This window comes from Ischnura elegans, chromosome 9, assembly GCF_921293095.1.
Source record: "Ischnura elegans chromosome 9, ioIscEleg1.1, whole genome shotgun sequence".
Classification (NCBI taxonomy): Eukaryota; Metazoa; Arthropoda; class Insecta; order Odonata; family Coenagrionidae; genus Ischnura; species Ischnura elegans.
The window spans coordinates 114,752,658-114,761,308 of NC_060254.1; positions in this window are offsets into that span (position 1 = coordinate 114,752,658).

The window sequence follows — 8,651 nt, forward strand, 5'->3', positions numbered from 1 at the left end:
GTTGTTGTTTCGGAGTTCTGTAGTGATATCGAAGAATGTCGGCATTTGCCAGCGTGTATCGCATCGTAATAGATCTTCAAAATTTGGAGTATCGTAAGAAATACGTTACTGTTGCGCAGTTAAGGACTGCCCTTCCAAGGGATGTAAGTTTTTTCTGTTTTCCTCGACAAGTAGCCGGGTAAGTCACATTTATTTTTATTGCATCTGCTGTCATGTGTTGTGAAATACTTTTCTCAAGAACGTAGTTGTTGGATGTTTTACATTTAGGTAACTTAATCCAACTCTTTAGAAGAACAGCGACATTTCAGTTTATTTCCTCTCAATTGATAAAGACATATCTTTCCCGTGGAGTAAGTATAGGACTGTTAAGAATGATTAATCCAAATGTAGTTCATCTGCTTGAAGCGATTATTATTAAATTCCAAGGATCTCGAAAAAGGAATGCATAATTTATACTATGCTTAGTTAACCTCCATCCTTCGCTCGTCACATTGTTTTTATGCTTCTATGTGCTTGCTCCAAACATCCAAACTCGGTGGTTTGAAGTTACTATGTATTAGAATTACTGTTTAAATCTATTTAATTAAGTTGAATCATTTTTAATTAATGCCTTTATTTTTCACTTATCTACACCAAATTGTGTTGTTAGTGAAGTTACCTTTATGCATTTTTGTGGTGGTGTCATGTGAATCTTTCTTTAATTTTAACCTGGTATTGAAATACTCTTTGCAACAGTCTAAGATAATTTTCTTCTAAGAAATTACTGAGCTAAATTTCTATTTCTTTTAAAAGTTTTGAATCATCGCCTCATCCATGCTGCCATTCAGAGGGGTAACTAGGACTATGCTTTGGGGGGAGGGGATAGCCTGGGGTGGCGATTCCCCACTTTCGTTGGGGAAATTTTTTGAAAAATAGCATGCCTGGAGATACATTTCACATAATTTTCGCACTAAAAAATTGACTTTAAGCAGACGCAGTTATTAAATGCCAAAACTAGACAATTGTTTTTGTTTCTCTGAGGCTTTGGGGGGGGGGGGATCTATTCCCCTTCCCACCGCCATGGTTACGCGTCTGCTTCCATTTTTGTCTTACAGAACTGATTTTTGTGGATATCGTCTGAAAATTGTTTAACAGTGCAATACTCAGTTATGGCCAATTCACTCAGCTAATTTTGTTTGAAAGTCCTAGCATTTCTCATAACTTTCTTGTGTTTTTCATAGGGAGGTGTAACTTTCCTTTAATTTCTGAAACATTACAAGTGATGTACTCTGATTGTGTTTCTTTCTATTCTTTCTTTATCTAGGAGTTCATGAATCATTCTTCAGAACTTCATCATGAAAAAATATGTAGCACAGAACTATTCGGATAAGTTTTTTATTCTCATGATTAATGTACTTATTGACAATAAATATTATTTTTGTCTTTTTATATTCGATTTTAATTTATGTGCAATAACCTAAGATAAACAATAAGCTACTGCCCTGCCCTGCGGGCCTTGATGGATCTTTCCTCCAAATAAAAATGATATGAAACTACCCATTCGCCCCTGAGAATCAGTTATTTTGTGCGTACGAGTTTGCGGGCATTTTGAGTTGAAGCAAATAGACTTGAAATAATGGAATGGGAAGGGAGGTCGTGTTTTAGTGATTTGAATTTGGCGGCAGATGCCGATGCTGCTGCCATCTGAACTTATAGTAGTAAAACTCTTAACTGTCAAAGAAGTTTTGCGTGGAGTTGGACATCTATGCTTGAGATCATTAACGCGCTTAGAACATGGCCGGAAGCGCATTTCGCCATTACAGAGTCCTCTATATTGTCATATAATAACTACGAAGTTGATACATGATGAGAGAGTAGTGTTGAGTGAGCAATCTAGAGGACTCTGCGCCATTACAGCTTAGGGCGCCCTCTGTCCTCTCTGTGCCGCATCCCAGCCGTAGCCTACGTTATATACAAGGCCGTCCAACGTCGGGAAAAGGCTGGGACAGCGCACGTAGTTGAGTCTTCGGCCGGTAGAGGCGCTCTTTTGAGAACATGAATTACATGAGATCTTACGGGAAATAGCAACGGAACTGATGAAATTACGTTATTTTTATCTTAAGAGAGGCTCTAAATTCTTGCTAATACTTATAAATCTACATAATACCCAGCAAGCCACCTTTAGGGTGTTTGGCAGGGGAAAATAATGAAGAATGAGAAAAAGCGAGGATATTTATTTTAAGGAGGTCTCGAGAAAATTAGTCCTAAGGCGATTGATTTTGGACCCTATTGCAAAACATTTTTCGATGGAAATGATTACTCACTAACCAAAACTTACCAAATATACAAGAATTGCCATGAGAAAAAAATCTCCTGAACCGGGAATCGAACTGCGGTCATACCGCCATGCGCGTCTTTAGGGCAGGGTTGAGACTCTTAACCGGTCGTGAAGGGGCCATAACTAGGACTTTTGTCAGGGGGTGCAACGATCAGTTTGCCACTATCCCTCCCGTGATCCCCTTCTCTCTTCCACCCCTAAAATATAATACCTCTGTAATCCATTTTTTTTATTGTGCGTTAGTTGAAATTACTCGCCGTATGTATGCTGTGAAGAACTTTTATTAATATTAGTTTAAAATGATTTTTAATTATTTTGGCTAACTAATTTAATTATGAAAGTTAAATAACTTTTCTAATAAATGTTTCAAAATTTTCTGCTCCCCTCTCTGAAATCTTCGCCAGAGGCACACGCCCCCCTGCAACGCCCTAGCTCCAGTCTTGGGTTGCGGCTTCATTGAAGTCCTTTTTTCCCGCGTTGACATCCTTGACAAACCACAAGGGTTTAAAATCTAGCAGTGACGGATATAGATCTGCACCAACTAGGTGGGGGGCCTATCTTCGTGAATTACTACACAACCAGGGGAATTTCCCCCTAGCCGAAGGGGGGTTCGGGGATTTTGAAAGTTAGGATTTTCCAGACTCAAAAACGGCTGTTTTAGACTAATTCATTGATAAAAAATACACTATATTATGCAGGCGTAGTAGATCGTTTTACCAATACCAAAGCGTTAAAATAGGCCCTATAAGGTTAAAAATAATTTGTATTTTGACTCGTTATAGTTGGTAAATTTGCAGGAAAATTTTGCCATCTGCTTTACGTCAAAGTAGTGACATATGAAAATTTCAATTTTTATCTATAGCGTATGTTACGACTCCTAAGCATCTCCCCTCCCCATGGATCCGCCACTCTCATCTTGTACCATGAGCCTCGGAACAATAGGGAACTTGCATATATTTCAGATATAATCAATAGCCCCAAAATTATATAAAAATATATGTTTGCATACCTCGGTGAAAGTTTTTTTATTATTTTATGACGTGGTTTGCGATATTTAATGCATCAAAGTTCACGAGAATTTTCAAATGCAAGTGAGAAGCGAAAACGCCCGATGATTGGCTGGTAGAAAAGTGTCGTCATAGTTCAGTACGAGGCACGGCGGCACGGCCATAGTATAGGTTGCATACTTGAATACATGCGACGGCGTGGTTATGATTCATTTATTGAAGTGCAGACTTATCGGAGTTGTTCATTGTGACTTCAGGGCTATTATTTGATCTATTTCTCCTCCATTGAAAGCGATAGATTGCGTAAAGATGAAGGCATATGGTTATTCTTAGGCTGTTCCTAGCAAGCTTCCTGTTACTGATTCCATCAAGATAACAGGGTATTTTAGTGAAACTGTAGACTTCGTCGGCTCGGAAAGTCGATGCCGAGAAATGGAAAGGTAGCTTATGTGCATCTGTAATGTTTTATAGTTCATAACAAAGTGAGACTTGCGTATAATATTGGCGAAAGCGTATACTCATGTGAAATGTGTATTCTTTTGGCAGTCCGGTAGAGTCTTATGGTGAACTTATTTCCACCTCGAAGCTGTCGATGATACTTTCAACTTAAAAATACCTTGCCTGGAGGGCGACAGGAAGCTCTGAGGAAGCCAGACTATTAATGTTTCAATTTAGTAGCGATAATATAGACGAACTTCCAACACAATCTACCATCTTGTGACTAAAAACCCCGAAGCCACTTCCTATTCTGCAGAAAGAATCGGTCAATCGCACTTCGATCAATATAATAAACACAACGTCTTCAGGTGTTAATAAGTTACTTTTGAAATGAAATACCTCCTAAATTAGCATTAAAATGTGCATGTTTTCCAAACAGAGTCTTTAATACATTTTGGGAGCTTTTCTCACGATATATCTGAAACCTTCTTCAAAGGCAAGCTCATCGTCATTGCGATCGGTTGTCACTTAAAAATTCCGTATCGGAAATCCTAGAGGGATGACTTTCGACGATGACCGTGATCACCTGCACTCTCACTATCACTGGAACCCGTGGTGAAAATATCATCCCAATCCAATATCTATTTGGTTTTAACTGGGGAAAGAGCAACATAGAACTGCACATTCTTTGGGCAACTTTGGGTTTGACTTTCCCTCAAATACACCATTTCCCCTGTGGTGCACATCAGTCCTATCTTTATACGATGGCCTGACAACCTTTAAATGGATCCTTGGTTTATCCTGACAACCAACTAAATGGAAATTGCTGATCCACAAATGTCCATTCTTATCTCCATAATTTTCAAATCAAAGGCCGCGGAACATTCCTCTTGTGACTCAACTTTTTTTTGAAAAGCAAGCAACGGCGCAGAATAAAATCAAAGAATGCTGCGATTCATTTTTTGTGACCACCTCTGGATTCCATTCTTTTTCCATCTACAACTTCCTTTATCTTTCGGGGTAAACAATGGGACAAGATAATGTTTAAATATTTTCATTAATTTATAACAAAATATAAGTTCTAAAAATACCCAAAAGCCATTTTATTAATCCGCACTGATGAGTGTTAATTAATGTGGAAGATGAATGCTGTAGACGTAGTAGTTTTCCTTAGGTTGAGTTGCAAAGTTCATGAAGTTGACAAAACGGCTAATTTTTCGGTGCGCGGAGTCATTTATTGCACTGACCGTGTCTACATTTTTCAATTTTTTTGTAATAAAATAAATCAGAATTTAGGATAAAATTTCCTTTAAAATGACGTAGAGTTCATTTTTATAGCATATAGTGAAGCCAGGATATAAATTTGCAAAGTACAGCGGCACATCATTTTGACGCCGACAGTAGAAGAAAACGCTGTCTTCTTGGCTGGCACTCGAATGCATGAGGATCAACGTTGCTCTATATTTTCATATTTCCTCCCTTGATTTTAAACATCATGGAATTTTCTATGTCCTTCCGTAACTGAAATTGAACAAGTGCCTTAATAATTTGAGTCCATTGTAACCATCGAGAAACACCTATCTCGATTTTTGTTCGGAAGTTGAGTTTTTATTCTACGGCGGCCGAATTATCAAAAAATCTCAGTTTCAAGTTATTCAGTCAATGAAATATGGAAATATTATTTATATTAAAGTTATCTTCGCTCTCATAGCACACGGGTTTATCATTCCGTTTATTATACTCTTATTTTTCCGTAACGCTCATCCCGACTTACGGCATACATCGAGGCTTTTCTTCAAATTTCCTCCGTGGGAATGCAGACGAAAATTTTTTCTGGGGTGTTATTGCACAGAGGAACAATGCACCACTTGTAATTTTTCCTTATTTCACCCACGTTCTCCTTTAAACGCAACGCGGCTCTTCCAAACCTGCAGTTACTGGGCTTGGATCTTGGACTCGTACTGAACTATGACGTCACAGCCAAAGATTAGTGGGGGCGGTATTTTTTAGCCCGCGAAACTCGGGCGACTTTTGGGAGTCATTTTCTAGGGTATAAACTGAATTTTAAGCGGAAAAAAGTATATTGCGGTACTAAGAGTTTACTGTAGTATATCAGCATACTGTTTATAAAAAGTATGCAATTTCCCTATTGCCATGGGAATCAAAGAAAGTCTGCTCAGTGGCCTGGAAATCCAAGATCACAGCCTCGATTCCCGGTTCAGGGGAATATTTTCTCATGGGAAATTCATGGATATATCACCGCCGTTCACGCAGCAGGTTGATTGCGTGAATCGTTCAGGGGCAAGGGGGTCGAACCGATCTCACCCAATCTCACGTGGAGGGGAGGGGGGTCCTGGCAAGTATCACGTCATTTTTTCCGCAAGAAACAGCGTAAAATTGTTAGAAAACTGGGTGGAATTGATCAAAACGTGTTCCTCTATTAAACTAGTTAAATTATATTTTTTGTGCGAATTTTCACAGATGGCCAACGTTCATTCAGAAGACAGTATTCCATTGCGCGCCTTGTGACCCCATTTCGGCCCCTATTCCTTAGCTACGATTCTAGTCACACCCTTGAGAACATGAGAAATCAGTTTCTTGACCGTAGACTGACATCTGACGGAGTAAACGTTTCCAGTGACTTCGTCAAGTTACTCGACCGACAGCAGGAAAACAGTGAAAACATGTCAAGAACTTGAATTTCAAAACTTTCTACCTCTCTGCGATAGAGTAAATGACTCTGAAGATTGCAAATCACTGTTGCTTATCAGGAAACTCAATGACATTTCTAAGGGCCATGAAACTCCTGCAACGCAACCGGAACATCTTCTCGAGATATTAAGTAGACCTATTCCAGGTAAGGTTACTGAAAAAGTGTTTGTCGACTGATTAATTATTTGATAGTTAATTAATTATTATTAACAAATTTCCCCAAGTGACCATCGCTTATATATTTGAAATATATATGAGAGAAGCTGCAGTAGCTTTCGTGGCGGGTTACCTAGTCCGAATCGCAGAGGAGAGAACTGAATGTATAGGGTGTCTGAAACCTCTCGCCGCATGTCAAAAAAGTGCTCCCTCACTGTTATTAGTGAATCATTTGAATAGATCATAGATAGATTGTTATCCTAGCAAAAACTTTACATATTTCTCAGTGTAAGCAGTGCGCAAACTTGACAGGAAAAATTTTATATTCGGGCAGTACTCTTTCTGCAACGCCAGCTACTTGAAGAGCAATTACTGACATTCATTTTACCAAGATTTCTGAAGGAATTTGCTTGTAAGCAATGCACAAACCCGGTATTGCTTCGTGTAATATTACAAAAAAATTTTAGGCCACTTCTGGACAATTATGCTAAAATGAAACGGACACTGTAACATGGAAGAAGTAACAGCACCTGCGTTTAGGAAAATATCACTTTGTCGGAAATTCCTATAATTTTGAAAACATTATTCCGTGAAAAATACCAAAAAATAAAGGCCAAAATTAAATAAATATGGTAAATGTTAGCATAATCACGAAAAGAGAACTAATTTTGACAAAAATCGCGTCTGTTTCAAATGTTCGCCATTCATTCCCATACGAATTTTGTTCTCAAAACAGCGCCAGCGGCGACAACTGGAACTAACTCCAGACATGCTCATTCTGCCCGTTTACAGCCCACGTTGGACGGCCTTGTATATAACCATAGAGTTTACATTACTAAGGAGGCCCCACTAGGTGGCGGTAGCAGTCATAATTTGAACACGGGTTCCGCGCATTAATTCAAACTCCAACTTTTGCCACTTGTGGCGCGACCGACACTACCATCCCCTTCATTTGGCTTGTTGTCAGTGGCGGCTTAGGAGTGATCGGCTGTTATCATCCTCTGTGAGCCGAGAATTTCACCGATTTTGGTGTTTTTTTTAGTATTTCTCCACCAGTAAGATAATTACGAAATATCATGGGTAAATCTCGGTGTTTGTGCCCGGATGCAGCTCCGGCTACGATTGGGAGCTGAGGGAAAATAAGCGGTTGGGGATACAGGACCATAGCAAGAATTTTTATCATACATCATTGTATGATAAAAATTCTTGCTATGGTCCTAATACCGGATCTGACCCGTCCCCAAGTGTGCCTAGGTGGTCTGGTAATGATGTCAACGAGTGCTCTTCTTTATGAGCTGCGCAGGAATCATTCTTAATTCTCTAAAACATAGGTGCCGGAAGTTTAAAGACATGGTTGATATCTATGGGCCCTCAAACTTAATTCAGGCTAGGGAAAGTTAACAGCGTTTCCTTACCCACTTATTCTTCCCTTCTCTCAACGTGAATTAGCGTACCGATTTTGTGATTACGTACATTTTCACCACCAGGAAACTACATAAACTCACGGTGATAGTTATATTTTCGTGGGCAGTTGACACGAACTTTATTTTTTAGCAATGAACGATTGAGACATGGATTCAAATTCGCCGCAAAGCGTGCCTCTCGCGGCCATATTAGGGTGCCTTCACAGCTCCGCGTTGCGTCGACGCCACGAGAGCTCCCGCTCCGCCAGCAAATTTTGCCCTTCACAGCTCTGCGTTGCGAAACGTGGATTCAAATTTGCCGCGTAGCGTGCCTCTTGTGGGCGTGTATTGCTTGGGAACAACCGGGGCTCGCTACATCAGCGCCGCTATTTGATGCGATCGGTGGGAATCACACGAACCAAGGGAGTGGAGAATCCTGTGTAGAGTATTTATGTATATAACGTAGGCTACGTCCCAGCAGTGAACCCAGCTTCGTCACTTCCGACATGTGACGATCGAAAAGAGCGCAAGAGTGCATTTACCCAAGGTGCGTACAATAGGAGGTGGTCTCAGCTGAAACTCCGTGCGGGCGTGACGTCACGAAGTTCCCAACGTAGA